The sequence below is a fragment of the Silurus meridionalis genome, chromosome 3, assembly GCF_014805685.1.
Source record: "Silurus meridionalis isolate SWU-2019-XX chromosome 3, ASM1480568v1, whole genome shotgun sequence".
NCBI classification, from domain to species: Eukaryota; Metazoa; Chordata; class Actinopteri; order Siluriformes; family Siluridae; genus Silurus; species Silurus meridionalis.
This window is the reverse complement of record NC_060886.1, coordinates 5,226,016-5,248,728: the sequence shown is the minus strand read 5'-3', so window position 1 is coordinate 5,248,728 and position 22,713 is coordinate 5,226,016. Positions and strand designations below refer to the sequence as shown.

At 37.1% G+C, this 22,713-nt stretch overlaps 1 protein-coding gene across 1 annotated transcript in view; it reads right to left on the bottom strand.

The window, feature by feature from the left end:
* gulp1a (GULP PTB domain containing engulfment adaptor 1a) overlaps positions 1-22,713 on the bottom strand; it is a 163,556-nt gene that overhangs the window by 88,195 nt on the left and 52,648 nt on the right.

The following is a 22,713-nucleotide window of genomic DNA, read 5'->3' as shown; positions in this document are numbered from 1 at the left end:
ACCCGTGTCTACCTTTAGCTCAAACTACAGCTGTTTGAAGGCTCACTAACAATACAGTTCCAAAAGGTTTCTCTTATTCTCTCGCCAAAAGCAGCATCATATACAACCAATGAAAAATATAAGGCTAGATTTAAATGAATGCTAAGGTACACAACAAGACCAACAAGGGAATGTCGGGGGGGGGGTGTAGTTTTCCCCACAGCGTTGGTTCTGGTCGGATGGCATCAGCTGAAAGAGAATCCAATTGGCTAATTAGCTTAGCGAATTAGCTCACAAAAAAAAATCGGAACATGCTTGCTGCCATTCTTGCTCTTGTCTTTGCAAGTTAGCAGACGTGATTGTAAAAAGCTACACAAATCCATTAGTAATGAGCGTGGCAGGTTAAAACGCTCCTCGCTTTATATATTTACGGTTCTAGCGCTTCTCCCTATTAAGATGGCGAATATGGACTACGGAAAGGTACGTTCTCTCACCCAAGCACAGAACGTACACACACGATTTGGTGTCTGCCTAATAATCAGGCCTAATTTGCAGCACAATCAGACGATGCCGATTAAAAAAAAGGCAAAAATCGGCCCGATTAATCGCCCGGCCCGATCAAACGGTCGAACCTATAATACAGTATCTCACAAAAGTTAGTCTTCTTTTCTTTTGGCTGCTCCCATTAGGAGTCCCCACAGCCGATCATCTGTCTCCATACCCCCCTGTCCTCTACATCTGCCTCTTTCAAATCAACTACCTGCATGTCCTCCCCCACCACATCCATAAACCTCCTCTATGGCCTTTCTTTTTTCCTCCTTCCTGGCAGGTCCATCCTCAGCATTCTCCTACCGAAGTGAGTACACCCCTCATATTTCAGCAACAATTTTAAAAAGAAAAAAAATACTAAAGAAATAAAACCTATAATCTGGGGTACAGTATAATGAAGGAGAAATACCATAAATTGGCTAGCACACAAAAGTTTATTTGATCATTCATTTTTCATAATTAACTCCTTTATGTGGAGTTTTTTTTATGTGTATTTGTCCCACACTGTTTTGTGTTGTCTCTTTGCACTAGGTTGCAGTCGTGTATTGTAGCTCTGTGTTGAATGTAGCACCAGGTTTCTGGAGGAACGTTGTCTTATTTTCACTGTGTACTGCATCAGATATGGTAGAAATGACAATAAAAGCTTCTTGACTTTGCCAATATTTCTAGAACAACAAATATTAAATATGCACACATTCACAGTTGTAGACTAGAGGTAAAACTAGGTCAATACTACACTTAGATTTTATACAAAATCTCCACTCATAGTACAGTTGGCATCACCGGTGGCAGTTTGCATTGCCACTGAAGCAAAACAGCAAACATCTTACTGTAGCACCTTCACATAAAGGTGAAACAAGACCAAAAAAAAAGAAATCACACTGCAATTTTGTTACCAAATCGAAATAACTGGCCACTAAATACCAACCTGGTTGTCATCCACAATAATAAATTTGTGACATGGAAACTTAATGTATGTCTGTTTCATCTCTAAAACATTCAACTTATCACAAACCACAGCTGAGTCCTATTTAGCAGTAAAAATATTATAATTGAAATTTTTCCCGTGCAAACTTTTGCAGTTATATAAATTCAGCCTTCCAGAAGAACTGAAAAACTTGGACTGAATGTCCCCAGGTCTATAATGCTAAGGGTTTGTTTTCCCCAAGGACCTCACTAATGGTAGATGGTGGATTCAAGACCTCGCCTCGCCTGACAGCTTCTAAACTTGATGAAGGACACGGAGCTGAGGGCAGCACGGCTCGAGTCACTGACTTCTTCTGAATCAGAGCCTGATACGTGTCCCTCAGGCTTTTCCACACTCTGAGTCTTTTTTTTGTCTCGGCACAAGATTTCAGCTTTGCTGCTTTTTGACTTGTATGCTAAAAGCTTATTAAACTCAAAACCTTTTGAAAAAATTGATATTGAAACAAACATATTTGACAAAAAAAAAAAACAAAGAGGTAGATTGGACTTTGAGGCATGACGTCTGGGTGTTCGCAAGACACAAATTCAACATGAAGTCTCAAAAAAAGATAATATTAGAAAAATAATCGCTAAACATATCATATTGGACATCAGCAGGGGTTAGAGCTTCAGCCAAACAATGTTGGTCTGAGGGGAAGAACTTAACCTAGCCTAGATTTACAGTTCACATGAATGCCATATGAATTTAATTGTTACTGCGTATTAACTTTGAATTGCAAAATCCTGTCACACAATTTCTCACTTAATCCTCTAATGTGTAAAAATGTATAATTATAACTGCCCCCATGCCCCCAAGCACAAATACTGACTGCCCTTAAAAGCATGACCATGCCATGTACATTAGGGCTTTCAGAGCTTAAATCTGAGCTGAAGAGAATGCGCCGAAACAGACGTGCAACCTGAGGGAAGTATCTTTTCACACATTCATTTATTGTATCCGGTGTGAAAAGCTTTGATGGCTGTTTCTCTGCTTCCTGACGTACGTGATCCCAGAGCACAGAGTTGTGAGCGAAGCCCTCCAGCCTTTCTCGGCTTCCAAATGTCTGTCAGACCCCTGGTGCCAGAGCGCTGCCGTGGGCAGATAAGAGCTTCACACATACACACTTGGAGGAGACCCTAGGGCTGAGATACCCCCAAAGCATATGCAGCCTTTTTCCATCAATTACACAAGTCTCACACACATACACACTCTGTCCAAACCATTTGTACATTCACAGCTAAAAAGCTTATTAGGATTAGGCCAAATTGGCTCCTCTGGTATACACACCACTGCCTTAGCAGAGTTGATACACTGCATTTATAAGAATTACATATTTGAGTTATGCAACATGGCTGCTGTGGATAGTCTGCATTCTATCAGCAGGTAATTTGTGCATCATAAAAAATGTATAGATGTATATAAGGAATTAGACGTAGAGAAATTTGGAAATAGAAGAATAATTCTATAAACTTACTGTTCCTAACTTGACTGTTATTACAGTTTTACTACAGCAGTTTGTTAATATTCACATTTTATATCATATATATATATATATATATATATATATATATATATATATATATATATATATATATATATTACAGAGCTCCTGGAGTTCCTTTAAATGGTATTTCTTCAGAACAATGTGAAAAGGTTAAAGCGTGCTGTTTAAGCTCCCTGTACCTGTTAGCAACATTAGCCTTGTATAGAGGGGCAAATAATTATTTGACCCTCTGCTGATCCCCTTTACATAGAAATGAACAGTCTAGAATTTTTATGGTAGGTTTATTTTAACAGAGAGACAGAATATAAAAAGAAGGGAAGATTAAATTGGATCTGGATCCATTAAAAAAACATTAAAGAAAGGGTTTAAATTAACTTGTATTTGGTCAGATGAAATAAGTATTTAATCCTGTACCAAATTAGCAAGAATTCTTACTCCCACACACCTAAATTAATCGTGTCCCTTTAGGAAAGAACTCCTAATATCAACTCATTATGTGTATTGAAGACAGCAGTCACAGAATTAACCTCTTCCATTTGAACCTCCCCACCACCATGGGAAAGACTAAAGAGCTGTCAAAGGACGTCAGGGACAAGATTGTACACCTGCACAAGGCTGGAATAGGCTACAAGACCATCAGATTTTCTTCGATGTCTTCATTTTCTTTTTTTGACAGACAGACAAACATTACATTTTACACGAAGCGCTTTGTGAACAAAGAGAAGCTGAAGCCGGCTTCACTCCATGTGTGTTTTATACCCGGTTGTGACGTCACCCCGCCGGTGACAGTCTGCCTCCAATTTTGACTGATTACATTATTCAATGCATGGACAACACAGCCACGTTCCCAAAGCGTTCTGACGCAGCTCGAGTTCCTGGAAGGGAACATGATAATATTATTTTGTCAAATAAACAAAAAATATAAGTAACTATAAGTTGGTTCTTGGCCATAGTTATTAACAAAACAGCAGACTCTCTAGTGTAGTGCTCCCTGTATTAATTAGAGTGATAGAACCACAATGATGAAATTATTATATTTATAATTGAGCCCTGAGAATAATTTGATTGTCCGACTAGTCATTTGAACTGAATGGATTTAATCTAAGTCGCAATAACAATAACCAATAAGTCAATAAATAATGGCAACTAGGAAAAGTGTTCTGGTGGAATTTTACTGTTTAAAACAAAAATCATCTTGATTACTCATACCCTTGAGCATATTTTATGTTTATCAGTCTATTAAACTGCCCAACTACAGCCAGCCACACTGAAGATTATAGTCCAAACAATGGAAATGGACAGAGATGGATTAAAGGTGAAGGTTCACCAAACAAATAAGTATTTCCACTCCTCTAAACATTAAGGCAGGCTTTTACCTTAAGGACCAATTTCATTAACCCCAGTTTCTGTGGAGTTAGAAAATTGTAGCGCCTCCTTCGCTCCTTTAGTGTGCACTGAAAATGAGAAGAGATACCAAGCTAGAGGCTCCATTAGCACTCACTCCGATTAGCCAAAAATTGATTTTGAGTGTCAAACGAGCAGAGTTAGGTCACACGGTCATTCCTGGATGGAAATAAATAAAGTTAGGGTCACTGTAATTGACCAAGAGTGATGTAGAATGAAAAACACGCATCCCTGTGAGCTTTATGAAAAAACAATATAATAAAAAAAAAAAGAGACTGTTGCATGTCTCATTACAAAGCGTCAAGTAGCAGATATGAATTTCTTATGCAAAAACGAGGTAATTAATCTGAATTAAATGAATAAATAGAATATATTTTATTTACAAGTGTACAAAGGGTGCTATTTAATCAGCTAATCACATACTAGCACTGCTAGCATATATTTTCCTTCAGGGTTTTTTGTGTTTTTTTCTAGTTTATGTATAAGATAAAATTCTAATTTATACAATGCAAAAGTTAAACATCCCGATATGAATCTCTGACTAGAGTGCTTTCTGACCATCCAAACAAAGGACGTGAAAATGCAGACGTTACTGTACACCTGCTAGATGGCCCCAGTGTCACCAACTCAATTAATTCTGAAGGTCTCTCTGCAGATTTCTTCAACTCAGTCAACACGTGATGGCTGAAATATGATTGGATAGAAACTCTAACATAAACACACACTACTGAAAGCAGTGTAACCAAACCAAGAAAAGCCAAGAAAAGCTATAAAATGAAGAGAATAGACTGTATAATGTATAACATATTCATGAAAGACAAATATTAAAATGTAGATCAGTGGTTCTTTTAGGCCATAGAGAAGGCCTTGGCCCTGACGACCTGCCACTGCTTAAATGGTGTATTCGTTGGTGTAATGCAAAGTTCTCTGGTAATAACTTTTATAAAATGGACATATTTTCTACATGGAAGAAGATTATGGTCTTTAAACCAAGGCACCAGGAATTTTAATTAAAAAAAATGATCACCACCTGTCTGGGATATTAAATATTTAAAAAGCTTAAAGAAACTGCAACCCCTCCTCTAAGAAATATAAGTTGATTTATGAAGTTTACAGAACAAACATAATTGATTTTAACAATCATGTTTTATAGTGATATATATTTTGTGCATAAATATTAATGAATTTCTTAGTTCATAAATTACTTATATGCCTAACAGTTGTCAACTTGTCTTATAAAATGCTGATGCTGTCCCTTTCCTTCTATTTTCTGTCATTTTCTTTCAGGAACGATGCTGAACTCAAGTCCAGCGACAAACTACAAGAAAAACCAGACACAGAATCCAGATGGCAGTCACCAAAAAATTATCCTAATTAGAGCCCACAGATGGCCCTCTTATAAAACATCAACTGACAGGTTTAGTTTCTAAGCAGGCTTCCAAAAGTTGAAGAAAATCAAAAATAAGTACTTTTACCCTCAGAATGCTCTGAAAATAGCAGCTTTGGGTTTTCAAAAAATCTGCTGCCAAATGTTGATCATCTCAGACAGGTATTGTCTAAAAGAAATAAAATGAAGAATTGAATACAGTGAAGACTAGATTCCTGGAACGCCTCCTATAGACACAGCTGATGTAATATATGATATCAGGAGTCTTTCAATGTGAGAAGCTATTAGCTGGCCAGATATAAATCATGGTAAAAGCTCTAACCCGTTACCTCTAATACATGCCAGGAAACGCCTATCATTCATTAAACCGCCGATATTAATACAATCATTTATAATAAAGCTCCAATAGGAAAGCAATTTAACCACATACACGTGACATTATAAGTTTAATGACACTATACAGATACCCTGGTGAAAATGTTTTCATGTTTTGCATGCACATTCTTTGAAGTCAAAACAGTAGTGTTTGCACTCTGCATTAAAAATACGGGTTCATTCTTCATTCTCAACTGACTCTCAGGTCAGGCGATATTTCGCTATGGTGAGAAACGTTTATGTGATACACTTGGGTTAAAGAATGTTGGTATGGTGATCTTATCAATTTCTTTTTCCGTTTTGAATGATATAAAATTGCACATTACTGAACGAATTTAACATTACAATTACTTTTTTAAACCTAGTCTTGCTTTTCTTTCAAAACATTAAATAAAAGTATTTTCAGACCAAGTTTGAGGATTTTGCAGACAGTTTGCTAACTTATATATCAGAATACAAATAATGTGTTTTAGAAATGTCTCCAAGTATCTTCATAGGATATATTTGTATTTATATCATTCATATTCATATACAGTGGAACCCGGTTATGTCGATGTCCTAGGGGGTCGCCAAAAAGCATTGAGGTAACCGATGATCGAGATAAACGAAAATCAAAATGGCGGCAATATATTAACGTGCTTGAAATTTCTTTATGTACATGATGTGCGTTAATAAATGAGAATGTGCATGCACGTGTTTTTGGAGGGGTTTTTTACACAACAGCGTTGCCGCGATTTGTTTGATGAAGGCATGCTATAAAAATACATACAGTACATGTTTATCTGTCAGGAATCCACCTGCCACGCCCCCTTCAGCCACCTTCAGCGTGTCAGGTGTTTTCTCGGCCGCTTTCTCTGAAGCTCCCGGCTTCAATCGCACACATATGGTGCTCGTTTATCATCATCACCAGCTCCTATTTAAACTTCCACACTCTCACTGTCCGTTATTGTTGGTATATGTTGGTTCACGGCGGTCGTTGTTATCGCGCATGCGTATCCCGGTACATGTCCTCCCACCGGCACTCTCTCAACGGCTGCGCTTTTCTTTCCAAAGCGCACCGCGGATTCCCCCCGATCCTGCCGGTGTTCATTCTATGCTTTTGCTCATCCCACGTTCGCTTTCTCCTCCCGTTCATCGCATAACATTTAACAACAAAAGGCATATGTGCACTAACTAACAGCAGAGATTCACCAGTATACAATACAACACCTGTAGCAGCTGTAAGTCTTGATTTTTCCGCCACTTCCGCGAGTTCTTCTGCGGCTGCACCGAGATAAATGGCAAATTTTTCCCCCCTCGTGCTCGAGATATGAGGGTCCGTCGACATAACCGATAAAAAATGCTTAGAAAAGAGAATTTGGCGGTTCCACTTCAAAAATGTCGACTTAATAGGGTTGTCGAGGTAACCGAGGGCGAGATAAGCGGGTTCCACTGTATAAACTTACTATACTATAAATAAATAATACTATAAACTTGGGATATTTTTTATTTATGGGAATTTATGATAATTATATAAAAGGTTGGGGAAATGTATCATATTTATCATATCATATACAAACAAAGATAAACATTTAGTTTATAATAAATATCGTAATGGAAGTTTTAACCTGTTAGCTTTCGGCACAGATTTTGAGACTCACAGCTGAAATGCCCTACCTAACTTTAAATGTTAACAGTTCCTGATAAAGGTGGGCTACATACACAATTTAAATATCTTTAAAAAGAAGACACTTTAAGCTTTACTGTCTATTATTCAAAGTTGATTTTGCTTAAAAAGATGATTGGTGATGAAGTGATATCTTCATATATAAATACATGAAATCAGTCCTGGAGCAATCCAGAAAAGTAATGGGTACAAAAAGCCACGTCTCATTAGTTTATATTTTAAATTGAATGAAGATATAATGAAAAATTAGATTCCTACAAAGATTTATCTGAGACTACTTAATAAAAGTCATAATGCAAGGTTGTGAACATACATATTTAAAAAATGGCATTTTAACTTAATTGTAATTCTGTTGCACAATAGCTTACACACAGCATGAGGACGTTTTAAACATAAATTGATCTATTTTGTGTGCAGGATTAAAAAAAAATTGCTATGTTATAGACAAATGCACAGTGCCTGTAGGGGGCGTGGCCTCAGTAGCCCTGCAGTAAGTGTGCTGTGTGCATGTGATTGATGTATGTGCAGGTAGAAATTCAACTGAAATTGCATTAAATCTGATTGCTTTAAGCAAAATTACATTTAAGTTAACTGGTATAAACCAACTGATTTTGTAAATTCCCAGTTTATTACTATTAATTCCTATAGAAAGTTTTCAGTCTTAAAAATGCCTGGAATTTTGCAACCCTAGTTGTAAGTCGCTCTGGATAAGGGTGTCTGCCAAATGCCATAAATTTACCAGATATTTCACAGACTATATTTCTGACCCAAAGCCTGGGTAGACTAAGCAGGACACAGTATTGATTCGAATTAAGTTAGAATCGATGAATCTACCACTTTGTCAGAAATCACTGTGAGCAGCACATCCATTTAAAGCACTAGAAGAAAACGAGAAGCTCAAATACCACCGCTAGTAATACATACACAGATAACAAGTTATTGGGGTGGCTGTGATAGTAGAAATCCAATTCCTAATCGCCTTTGAGTTGTGAAGTGAAAATGCACACAATAAATCACTGTGGACTAAAGAAAAAAGGCTCACTGATCCATCTGTTTAAGGGCTACATTCACCCTGGAGTTGTGCTCTCTTGTGTTGTGGATCGTGAGAGTGTGAGCCGAGGTAAAGTGTAGTCCTCCGGGACTGTAAAACATTAATGAAAAGAACTGATTTTATCAGCACAGAATACCACCACTACCACCTATATAGGGGTGATGCTGTACAAGAGCAAAATAGGGTCAATTCTACATTGTCTATAATCCAATTAGTCCATAAGGTAATTAATAATAAATCATTTTGACCCCATAATAATCATCATTAAGCTTAATAAATAAATGCAAGCCATAAGTGTAATGAGGCTATATGCCCATAGTTTAGTAATTATGGCTAGGCTAGGAGTGAATATAGATCACAATGTTCAGATCCAGAGGATTCTGAAGCTTGTAGCCAGAACAGTATACAACAGCTGATTCATCTGAAGCTGCTGTATGGCTTTTATTTATTTACTTATTATGTATGTGCACATTTGTTTGATTCGTTAATGAACTTTTACCACTACACCATGTGTTTGTTGAATCCTTGCTAAATCCTTGTTTTGCTAGTTATCCTCACTCCATGGACAAAAAATTCAATTTAAATCATTTTTATTTGCACTTGTATTTATTTTAAAAGTATTGGGACACCTGACTTTTCCAACCATATGTTGTTCTTCCCAAAATGTTACCACATAGATGAAAGCACACTATTATATAGCATGTTCATTGGATGTGTTAGCATTCCCTTTACTTGAACAAGGAGATCCAGAGCTGTTCCAGCATAACAATGCTTACAAATCCAGCTCCATAAAGATATAGTCTATGTGGGTTACACTCAAGTGACTTTAACCCTACTGAACACCTTTGAGTGAATTACAACTCTGATTGCCCCCTAAGCATCCTCACCTAACCAACATCAGTACCTGACTTCAGGTTTTGTCCATATATTGTATATTGGTATTTTTGGTAGCAACTAACTTTGGAGAAAGCTATCAAATGTAACGCAATTTTTTTTTTATATAAAAATGCAATCCTTCAATTTTTGAAGTAGTGCCTCTGTATTTGGTGCAGTAACAGAAAACAGAAGGTGCGAATCTTATAAACAGGAAACGCACACTTTGGATGGCATTACACGCTCCGCTTTTTAATCAGAGAAATTACGAGCCAGTAACAGGCCTCTGTGGGCTTCCGTGGATGAACTTTTATTAACTTAGAAAGAGAAAGATGTTTCCCTTTAGTCTTTTGGATCAGTAGCTAGACAGGCCTTATGTGTGGAAATAAATCAGCAATTACAGTGGAACCCGCTTATCTCGACCTCGGTTATCTCGACAACCCTATTAAGTCAACGTTTTTGAAGTGGAACCGCCAAATTCTCGCTTTGTCTAAGCATTTTTTATCGGTTATGTCGATTCTTTTATGTCGCCGAACCCTAATATCTCGAGCACAAGGGGGGAAAAATTTGCCACTTAACGCCGGTTATCTCGGTGCAGCTACAGAAGAACTCGCGGAAATGGCGGAAAAATCAAGACTTACAGCTGCTACAGGTGTTGTATTGTATACTGGTGAATCTCTGCTGTAAGTTAGTGCACATATGCCTTTTGTTGTTAAATGTTATGCGATGAACGGGAGGCAAAAGCCGCGCTTGGCGGCGCGGAACGTGGGATGAGCAGCAAAAGCATAGAATGAACACCGGCAGGATCGGGGAATCCGCGATGCGCTTTGGGAAGAAAATCGCAGCCGTTGAGAGAGTGCCGGTTGGGAAGGCACGTACCGGGATACGCATGCGCGATAACAACGACCACCGTGAACCAACATATACCAACAATAACGGACAGTGAGAGTGTGGAAGTTTAAATAGGAGCTGGTGATGATGCTAAACGAGCACCATATGTGCGCGATTGAAGCCGGGAGCTTCAGAGAAAGTGGCCGAGAAAACACCTGCCACGCTGAAGGGGGCCGAAGGGGGCGTGGCAGGTGGATTCCTGACAGATAAACATGTACTGTATTTATTTTTATAGCATGCCTTCATCAAACAAATCGCGGCAACGCTGTTGTGTAAAAAACCCCTCCAAAAACACGTGCATGCACATTCTCATTTATTAACGCACATCATGTACATAAAGAAATTTCAAGCACGTTAATATATTGCCGCCATTTTGATTTTCGTTTATCTCGATCATCGGTTATCTCGATGCTTTTTGGCAACCCCCTAGGACATCGACATAACCGGGTTCCACTGTACTAAATGAACTGTAATAAAGTACAAGAAGGGGGGAAAACGTACATCACACCCATTTAGACGTCTCTTAGAGTCAACCCTGACTCCAGTGAGGTACAATGCTACGAACAGACATATCAAAATTACCTCAATACAGGGGTTGGTTATTTACAATGTAGGGTTTTGGGCATGTACTTTAGCTTAGCCATTAATCCATTCACATTTTGGTCTCGTCTATAGGGCTTGATACTTTGCTACTTTTTTTACATTTCCAGTAGCCTGACTGTGTATGTAAAGGCAACTGCATGTTGCTACGGTTACAGTGGTTTATAAGGCAGCACATTTAATTATGCTAAATAAACTCACTCTCCAGCCAATCAGAAGCGAGCATTCAGACAGACCATGGAATACATGGAAAACATTTACATGCACGGCATTTGGCAGACACCTTCATCCAGAGTGATTTACGATTATTTCAATCATACAGTTGAGCATCTTAGGGATTAAGGGCTTTGTTCAGAGACCAAGGAATTGGCATTGACCAGTGTACATTAGGAGCTGTGCAACTGGTGCTATTATGACCATGTGCATTTCTTTAAAAAGAAGAGGACACATTTCAAAAGTGCCAGGAAGCTGGGGGCTCTGTATTGCTGTGCAAGGGGATGTTTTGAATGTGATAGTGTGTAAATTTAGATCAATAAAATACTTTCTTATAAAAAGGGCTAGTCTGGAAACTTTTTGATATCACTTCATACTGTAGCTTCCTATTAAGTATTAGCTTCCAATTCCCAGTTCAAAAACTTTAAAACATACTGTATATTAAACATGATATATAAATAATTGCTCAAAACCTCTCTTAAACCACAATGTTATTATGCTTGTTCTCCATAGCTTTTTGCTTTTTCCATAGCACCTTTGAAACATAAGGTTTAAATAAGGTTATTAATTGTTCCATGGTTTCATGGTTAGTCACAGCATATGATCAGATGGTTACCTCACTTTTACCGACTTTAAAATACAGATAAATAAAATCATTGACTATTACCACACAAATCCACCCATTAATTTCTCAATCTGATCTCACCCCTATTAAAAACAACTTTTGGAGGAATTGTAACCCTTAATGAACCGTTGGCCTCCTAACCCAACAGCAGTACCTCACATCAGACGTCAGTGCAACATCTTCCCAGACAAGTGGAAGTTAATATAACAGCAAACGGGGACTACATTTTGAATCGGGAGGTGAAAAAGACTTCAGACTTTTGAATATATAATATACTTCACTAGATCAGAAACTAATGTGGTTTTTACACTGGCCATGTTTGCTGTAATCCGAATTCAAATGTGCATCTCATTATATTGTTCGTCTGGATTTGAAATCACTCCGTTCTTGCAAACCCCGGTCCATTCAGGTTCATTTTACACCATTACCTGTGTATCACATGATGTCAATCATCAGAGACACAGTAGCAGCTTAGTGCTGTTTGTAAACGTTCATTTTTGACGTAAAAGCTGATGCAATTCATCCCACACATATGCTGCGGAAACTAATGAGGTTGTTTGTGGTTAAAACACATGCACGGACTTTTACTTCTTGAACAAGTGCGCACCTGAGTACAAGTCACAATATCAGGAATGTTACCAAATGCTGAGGACACAAGAGCACATCCTACAGGTACTTCACATTACCAATTTTTTCATGCAAACCATGCACTGTTTCAGACTAAACTGGAAGCATGGAAGCTCTCAAAGAGTACCATCGAGAACATTTAATGTCAGTCATCTTATCAATAACCAGTCATCTTATTTTATTGCTATTAATTATAGTATATATATATATATATATATATATATATATATATATATATATATATATATATATATATATATATATATATATATATATATATATATATATATCTTCTTCTTCTTCGGCTTCTCCCATTAGGGGTCGCCACAGTGGATCATCCGTCTCCATACCCCCCTGCCCTCCACATCTGCCTCTTTCAAACCAACTACCTTCATGTCTTCCCTCACCACATCCATAAACATCCTCCTTGGTTTTCCTCTATTCCTCCATCCTGGTGGCTCCATCCTCAGCATTCTCCTACTGATATATCCCATGTTTCTCCTCTGCACATGTCCAAACCATCTCAATCTCACCTCCCTCACCTTTTTTCCCCAAAACGTCCTACATGTGCTGTCCCTCTAATAAACTCATTTCTAATCATGTTTATCATCGTCAGTCCCAACGACAACCTCAACATCTACCTCCAGCTCCACCTCCTGTCTTTTACTCAATGCCACTATCTCTAATCCATACAACATCGCAGGTCTCACCACAGTCTTATACACTTTTCCTTTCTCCCTATATATATATATATATATATATATATATATATATATATATATATATATATAAAAACTGTAACTATATGTAAACTGAGCCAGCACAGATCCAGCAATCAAGGCAAATAAAAACTAATCAATCAATTAAATTATTAAAAAATAAAACACAGCTGTATAAACAGAGGACCAGTCTGTCTCCCACCACAGAGTAATAAACTATAAACAAATGCCTTAGCTGATAGAAAGATTTGGCACTTGCTTTTGATTATTAATATTTATTATAAAATATTTTTATTGGCTTAGTAGTGAAATGGAATCATTTGCACATCTGTTTTTCTGGTGTTTGCCTCATAGATCGTTCCGAGCTCGCAGTAACCTGTGCATTTCAAGGATTATGGAATTTGATGGTGTCATTACATGCAAATCAGATTCGGGGATTGCCATTCGTCAACAGGGACATGCAAGTATGACGAGAAACAGCTGTTCTGAATCTGGTGGAAATGATTTTCATGGTTTTTTTCTCTCCCTAAAGTTTTTGACCTGAAAAATTAAAGGAATAACTTTACTAGCATTGGAAGACAAGAATAATAAAGTGACTGCAGGGCATGATGAGAACCAAAGTGCAAATTAGCGATAAATAAGTAACAGGTGATAAAAAAAATCACTTAATATCATTCAGCGGTGTGCAGTGAATCATGCTGTGATACTAAATTCAGTGCTGTGGCTGATGGAAAATGTAGCCTGTGTTTATAATCCTGAGACTCGATGCAAAACATTATTATTAATTTAATCAACATTCCTAAAAATATCCTTTTCAAACATTTCTTTTGCTCGTTCTTTTCTTTACAAAATATTTCAGCTCTTTGTAGGTTGCAATTATTGTGAAATTGAGACATAATAATGTTAAACACAATTTTTTTTTCTCACCAAAATATAAAATATTAAATTGTATATGTAAAAAATGAAAAATATATAAAATAGTGCGTCTTCCTTATGAAAGAAACGTTCATATGGATTACTACATACTTTTCAAAAGGAACAATATATTAGAGATGTGCATCTCCATAACCAAAGCCTATGCAATTCACAGCTCGATGCAATGATAATGCTATTGACGATGCTATTATAATGCAGTGCGATCCGAATTTGATTTGTGATCAACATTCAAAAAGTTTTCATTTTTAAAACAATTGTAAATAAAATGCATGCTTGATTAAATAATATAGAAAATAATATTAATATTTTATAGAAAAATGTATTAGAATAAATCAAATAAATGCAGTACTTTTTATACCATTGATTAAATTGAGTGATCGATTAAATTGGCACAAATTAAGTTGATTAAATAAAAGTGAATGAATGGAAAAATAAAATTAAATAGTTTACGGTTGTTAGATTACAATTGGGTAATACAGATGTGTATGTAAATGTGTGTGTTTTCCATTTTATATGTGATTTTCTAAAGATATGATCTATGTAACTGTTCTACTTATTTCAGCATGCTCTAACAAATATCTCTATTCCTTCAATCCTTCATTCCTCCTTTATTCTTTTCCTTTCTCGATATGTGGAATACTCAGGATTTTCTCCTTTTAAAATAAATTCTTGAAGCGCTAGCATTAGCCAATAGCCACTTCCTGGACAGCAGCTAACGCTAGCGCTATGGATTCTTTATCGTTTTCATGCAAAACTTTTAAAATCTTATTTCCGGTACTGAGTGAGTAGCCACAGTGTTGACTCTAGTTTCTTTTTTTATACCAATAGCATTGTTGTGTATGTTTTCAAGTGTAATAATTATTATAAAAATAATTGCGCTCAATGTGCGATCTTCTACTCAATTTTAATCTTCTACTTAATGCGTTAATACTCAGATTTATATATATATATATATATATATATATATATATATATATATATATATATATATATATATATATATATTTTTTTTTCAAGGCTTGTTTGTTTTGCAAGAACAATTAGTGATGTTTGACTTCACATTAAAAGCTGTATCAGTTTAAACATCAAGTGGCATTGAATGAAGATGACTGGACTTGTCAAGTGACAAGCTCCAATCTTACAAACTGTAAACTCATGGAATGATTTTAAGGTGATAAAATACATCCTGTCACCTTGAGTAGACATTCTGAAATAACCTGGATTATGGAAACCTTGGAGATGTCACACGAGTGTTCATATTGTCATAACTGATCAGACCGAACCATACACGATCGCAAACTCCGGCGCAAACCACGTCGCCATGATACAGTCCAATAAACTGATCAGATGAACACTGAGGATGAATAAGGAACTAAACGACTTGGCTCAGTGTCCCTGAGATCCCGGAGTGATCAGCATCAATCACAGGCCCTTCTCCCTGGAGCCGGCAGAGTCGTGACGGATGAAAGAGCCGATAATGGCAAAGAACAAAACTCTGGCACTGAGGGACAGGAAGAAGAGCCATATCAGGAACCAAAACATTTAATAAAATAAGTCCTGAGAAGCTCTGAGAAAATCTTGCGCATGCTCAGACTCCTAACGAGCGAAACAGGTCAAAGCTCAGTTCACAAAGATTCACCCAGAGGCGACATGAGAGCTGCTGTGAGATAACTGTTATCCGTTATCCACATACCAGATGTGCCATTTAGGTGAGATTAATGGAAACCTTTTTGAGGGATGATGTGGAAGATCTAAACTTTTTTTTTCTCAATTGCACATAATGCTACTTGTTACTAAGAGTAATGTCTGATAAGATGTTATTACTGAAAAAAGAGTAAATAGTAACCTAATAAAAGAGATCAGGGAGACAGAAATAGCAGCATCGATCGTCTCCAGCTATCAATGTTTATTACATTGTTCTCCTCATGATGGGCATCATAATCTTTACAACAGCTTCCTCACTACAAGCAACAAACTCTTTATTTAGCAACAATACAACTGCAAACACTATAACTGCAATTAAATATGGGGTGAAAGAAAATCAAAGACGCTAGCCAGACAAAGTGTCTACAATCGTCCCCCATTCTTGATTCTTAATGGTAAAATACAGGGAGTGCAGAATTATTAGGCAAATGAGTATTTTGACCACATCATCCTCGTTATGCATGTTGTCTTACTCCAAGCTGTATAGGCTGGAAAGCCTACTACCAATTAAGCATATTAGGTGATGTGCATCTCTGTAATGAGAAGGGGTGTGGTCTAATGACATCAACACCCTATATCAGGTGTGCATAATTATTAGGCAACTTCCTTTCCTTTGGCAAATGGGTCAAAAGAAGGACTTGACAGGCTCAGAAAAGCCAAAAATAGTGAGATATATTGCAGAGGGATGCAGCAGTCTTAAAATAGCCAAGCTTCTGAAGCGTGATCATCGAACAATCAAGCGTTTCATTCAAAATAGTCGACAGGGTCGCAAGAAGCGTGTGGAAAACCAAGGCGCAAAATAACTGCCCGTGAACTGAGAAAAGTCAAGCGTGCAGCTGCCAAGATGCCACTTGCCACCAGTTTGGCCATATTTCAGAGCTGCAACATCACTGAGTGCCCAAAAGCACAAGGTGTGCAATACTCAGAGACATGGCCAAGGTAAGAAAGGCAGAAAGTCGACCACCACTGAACAAGACACACAAGCTGAAACGTCAAGACTGGGCCAAGAAATATCTCAAGACTGATTTTTCTAAGGTTTTATGGACTGATGAAATGAGAGTGAGTCTTGATGGGCCAGATGGATGGGCCCGTGGCTGGATTGGTAAAGGGCAGAGAGCTCCAGTCCGACTCAGACGCCAGCAAGGTGGAGGTGGAGTACTGGTTTGGGCTGGTATCATCAAAGATGAGCTTGTGGGGCCTTTTCGGGTTGAGGATGGAGTCAAGCTGAACTCCCAGTCCTACTGCCAGTTTCTGGAAGACACCTTCTTCAAGCAGTGGTACAGGAAGAAGTCTGCATCCTTCAAGAAAAACATGATTTTCATGCAGGACAATGCTCCATCACACACGCCCAAGTACTCCACAGCGTGGCTGGCAAGAAAGGGTATAAAAGAAGAAAATCTAATGATATGGCCTCCTTGTTCACCTGATCTGAACCCCATTGAGAACCTGTGGTCCATCATCAAATGTGCGATTTACAAGGAGGGAAAACAGTACACCTCTGAACAGTGTCTGGGAGGCTGTGGTTGCTGCTGCACGCAATGTTGATGGTGAACAGATCAAAACACTGACAGAATCCATGGATGGCAGGCTTTTGAGTGTCCTTGCAAAGAAAGGTGGCTATATTGGTCACTGATTTGTTTTTGTTTGGTTTTTGAATGTCAGAAATGTATATTTGTGAATGTTGAGATGTTATATTGGTTTCACTGGTAAAAATAAATAATTGAAATGGGTATGAATTTGTTTTTGTTGTTGCCTAATAATTATGCACAGTAATAGTCACCTGCACACACAGATATCCCCCTAAAATAGCTAAAACTAAAAACTACTTCCAAAAATATTCAGCTTTGATATTAATGAGTTTTTTGTGTTCATTGAGAACATGGTTGTTGTTCAAATTAAATCCTCAAATAAAATTAATCCTCAAAAATACAACTTGCCTAATAATTCTGCACTCCCTGTACAACGTATATGGACAATGATATTGGGACACCACACTATATCTATGTGCTTTGATGCATCTAGCATGAGGAGCCTTGAAATTTCTAAATTACTCAGCCATTCTGGAGCAAAATGTACTCACAGTATTTTTTGGACTATAAACCGCTACTTTTTCCCCACGTTTTGAACCCCGCGGCTTAAACAACGAAGCGGCTAATTGATGAATTTTTCCTGGGTTTTTCCCGGTTACACAAACTTCAAGCCAAAAAACTGAACCCCATAACATAAGACTAATAAAATTTCCGAACGGAGCAGCTTTACGGGTTAGTCAAAGAAACTTAGAAATGAGCATCAGAAAATAATAAGGACATATTCCTTGGCCTTGCACACATGCAGTAATACCGGAAAAATGCTGTGCCAGGCTATTCCCAAAATACCGCTATGCTCCTAAAGGAAGAGCAACATATTTTACCTGTTACACCGTGTGTAACGTGTCTTTCGTTAAAGCCTGTGTAAAGTTCATTAGTGTATCGACAGGTTCGGCTTATTTATGTTAAAAATAAAAATCTTTGTAAAATTCAGTGGGTGTGGCTTATATATGAGTCAAAAACGCTCTGGTTAAATCACACTCATGGGTCCTCCAACAGAATAATAAACCAAAACATAGCTTAACATACACTCAAGCTGCTTTCTATGAGTCCTGATGTGATTCATATGCAGTCCATTGTTTTTTGGAGTTTTTTGTCCATATGTTTAATTAATCCGAAGATTTAGCTAAACAAAAAAATTAAAAAACAATGCTGGAACAGGTTTGAGTCTCCTAGTCCAAATAAAGAGAAAATGTAATACTACTCATCCAATACAATTGTGTCTACAACTTTGTGTTAACTGTTTGAGGAAGAATCACATATAGCTGTTAAAGTCTCAATACTTTTGTCCATATAATATATTTGCCCCAGCAAGAGGTACAACATAATATGTCAATTTTAAAACAGCTGAAAGTTTGATTCATGATTGGCTTTTTTTTTTTTTTGAAAACATATTGGAGAGAGAAATTTAATCTCTCTCTCTCTCTCTCTGTTGAGTTAAACATGCTCCTGAGGTACTGTACAAGTGATCTTCACATCGGACCGATTCATCACAAAGCCCTCTAGATGGAGTTCCTTTTAATAAAGATCACTCTGTGCAGCTGGGGATGTTTCTGCACCAACAGCCTAAAGATCTATGAAGTTACCGAGCAATTCAAGAACAGTGAGGATGGATTTGGACTGGATTTAACAAACAGTCTGCTACAGTGGCTCAGGACTGCAGTTTGAATGAACAAATCCGCATTTAAGCTCCCATCACTGAACAGCACACTACAACAATGATGGAACTGTAATGGACATTTGGTGCCACCCAGATGAGGATGAGGTTCCCTTTTGAATCTGGTTCCTCTCACGTTTTCCTCTTAATGCCATCTCAGGGAGTTTTTCCTTTCCACAGACACCACTGGCTCGCTCAGTAGGGATAAACTTATCTATTAGAGGGACAAACTCATAGGTACTAAACTAAAATAAAATCTAATAAAATAAAATAAATCTAAATATCATGCAGAAATGTAGTGGTTGAATATGAAGTAAGTGCTTTAGCTTACAAATGATTCTTATCCCTGTTAATATAGAGGAGGCAATAACTATATAAAATCATTAGAATCAGCAGATAATGCAGCAATTAGCTTTTCCTCTCTTTTACAGGCTCTGATAGCTTTATAATAGCTGAAATTATTATCACTCAATTCAAATTCAAATTAAAAATCTCCAATATTTTGTTCAATTTTTAAATAATTTACAACCATTCAAGCAATTACCTTTATAATACCTATTATTTTATTTTAATTATTATAAAAAATAAATAAATACATTTTCTGTGTCACATACATAAACAGACAGTGTGACATGCATTAAAAAAAAATGAAGAATTGAAAAATAATCATAGAAAAAATAGAATTTAAAATATAGGAAAATAAAATAGAATATGGCCACAGTTATGAAATAGATTTTACAATAAAACTAATAAATTAAATAATACCCCCCCCCCAAAAAAGAAGAATATTAAGCATATACAGTTCACCCAAAGACAGCATCATTTTGGAGAGAGATGCATTTACAATTATATCCGATATTTATATATTTTCCTTTTGTTTGTTTTTTATTATACTGAATTTCATTTTATTTTTTATTAAATTATATGTCAGGGACCAGTCAGTTAAGACATTTCACCACATTTCATACTATGTATGGTTGTGCAAGTAACAAACTTAAATGTTATATTATTATAGGAACAAATCAGTGAAATATCAAATAAAACATGTTCTTTAATTACATTTGCAAACATCATCAACACCGTTTTCCAGAACATTGACCTATTTCCTGCCCAGTTCTTTGTTCTGAGCTTTTACACGTTCCTGGGTCTTAAAGCCAGCCTTATTATAATTACAATTACTTGAATATTGATCAATTAAATGTTCAGTGTATCTATAAAATGATTAGATCACAAACAGCGTTTGTTACCCATAATGCCGTTATGCACCTTGACAAAGGGATATTGGCATCCCCCATGATGCAATTCTCCTCACCAAGCTGAGGTATGCCTGCATTTTTTCCACATATTTCACAGTCTGTCTGTCTTTTTTCCCTCAGTGACTCAATGCAAATGCTAGAAAATCGTGTTATTTCCTATAAAGGCAGGATTATCTGCATTTTCCAAGAATTCTTGGCACATTTCCAGAATGCACTGAGTATGAGCCTGCCTACTGCCCACCCTGTATGAGTCTGTATGTCATACAGGCTTGTCAGGCGAAACACAATTTCCAGTTGTGGTCCAATTTCCCAAATTGCTTTCTGTGAAGGCAGGAATGAAATAAATTTGTTGAAAGACGTTGGAAAAAGAGCCTACTGTAGCCTACAGATGCTCGTTCGTGGCTGAAAGACGCGGAATCTACTGTAGTTCAGCAATTGTGCATCATGGGATGCTTTTCAGTTCACCACTGTTGTACAGAGTGGCTATTTGATCTACCGTAGCCTTCCTGTCGCATCAAACCAGCTTGGCCATTCTTTGCCTCCTTTCACCAGTGGAACTGACACTCAATGGATGCACTGAACTGCATACTTGGACTGTTGTGTTTAAAACTCTCAGGGATATGAACACTTTTTTTCACATTTATATCATGTGATCAGATGCTCCAATCCAGAGCGACTTACAATAATTTTCTTTATACACCTAAGCACTTGTGGTCTAAGGGCCATAAGTACACAACAGTGGTAGCTTGGTGGTGCTACGATTTGAACTTATAACCTTCTGATTAGAATGTCCAGCATCATAATCACTGAGCTGCCAGTTAGTTGTATATTGTAATACAAAAGACATTTTAATACTTGCTTTAAGGTTCATTAGTCAAGTCAAGTTTATTTCTATAGCGCTTTTCACAACAGACATTGTCTCAAAGCAGCTTTACAGAGTTTTAAGAGTTAAGGTGAATGGTGTGTTTTTATCCCTGATGAGCAGCCATGGTGACTGTGACAAGGAAAAACTCCCTTAGATGTCATAAGGAAGAAACCTTGAGAGGAACCAGACTCAAAAGGGAAACCCATCCTCAAGATCATCAAAAGTGTGATTATAGTCTTTAAACAATACAAAACACTGGAGAGTGAGAACTAACATGAGCATGTGGTTATGAGAAATGATCTTTCTACAGTCTTATACAGTCATTTGTGGTTATAAAACTAGGAGCTACTGAGCAACTCATAAAAAAGCTCAACATTTGCGATTCATTACAGTTGGATAAACACAAATGAGTCGAGATGCTAATTAGTTGCACACAGATCGGAGGATCAGGAACAAAGCATGGGGAAAAAAACGATGCACAACAGATCATAGCCTGTTAATTTCTCTAATGGTATCAGCAGTAATCAGTTAATTATTTGGCCAGATTTAATTACTGGAATGGCATGATCATTCTGGAGAGCTGAGGCATCAGGAAAAAGTCAGCCTGTAATTTTGTGCTTAAATTGAGTTAGCTTATACATTATCTCCAGGGAGAAAACAATAAACGAGAGCTAATTACATTGGTGAAGCGAAAGATGAACATTTGAGCAGGAGTCAGCGAGGTCATGGGTGCTCAGGAAAGTGAGACAGCTCCTCTTTGTTTTAAAACATTGGAAATTCCACATTGTTTCAAAAACGAATTGCTACTTTACGTCTTGACTTTATAAAGCTGAACTGAGCAAAAACATTTTGCCATCTAAAATTCTATTTGGCCAAAATGTGTTTGATTTTTTTTTCATTATGAATCATATAAATAAATAATATATTCAGAATGATGTTTAATAACAAAGAAATGAAGCAACATATAGACAGAACTACTTGGACACTTGAGTTTTGCAGCCATATTTTAACCTTCATCGAAACTCTTACCGCAAATCTGGAGGCACACAATTGTATAGGATGTCTCTGGATGCAATAAGTTTCCCTTTAAATAAGACACATTTACTACATTTGCCAGACACCCTGATAGCTTCACCTTGGCTAACTTGTTATACAAATGTTTAACCACATGAACTATTAATGGATTTAAATTTGAATAAAAATAATAAAAAGTACCCCGTTGCTGTGGTACAAAAGCAACAAATCCCGATTAAGCATTTTTTTAGCATTGATATTGAAT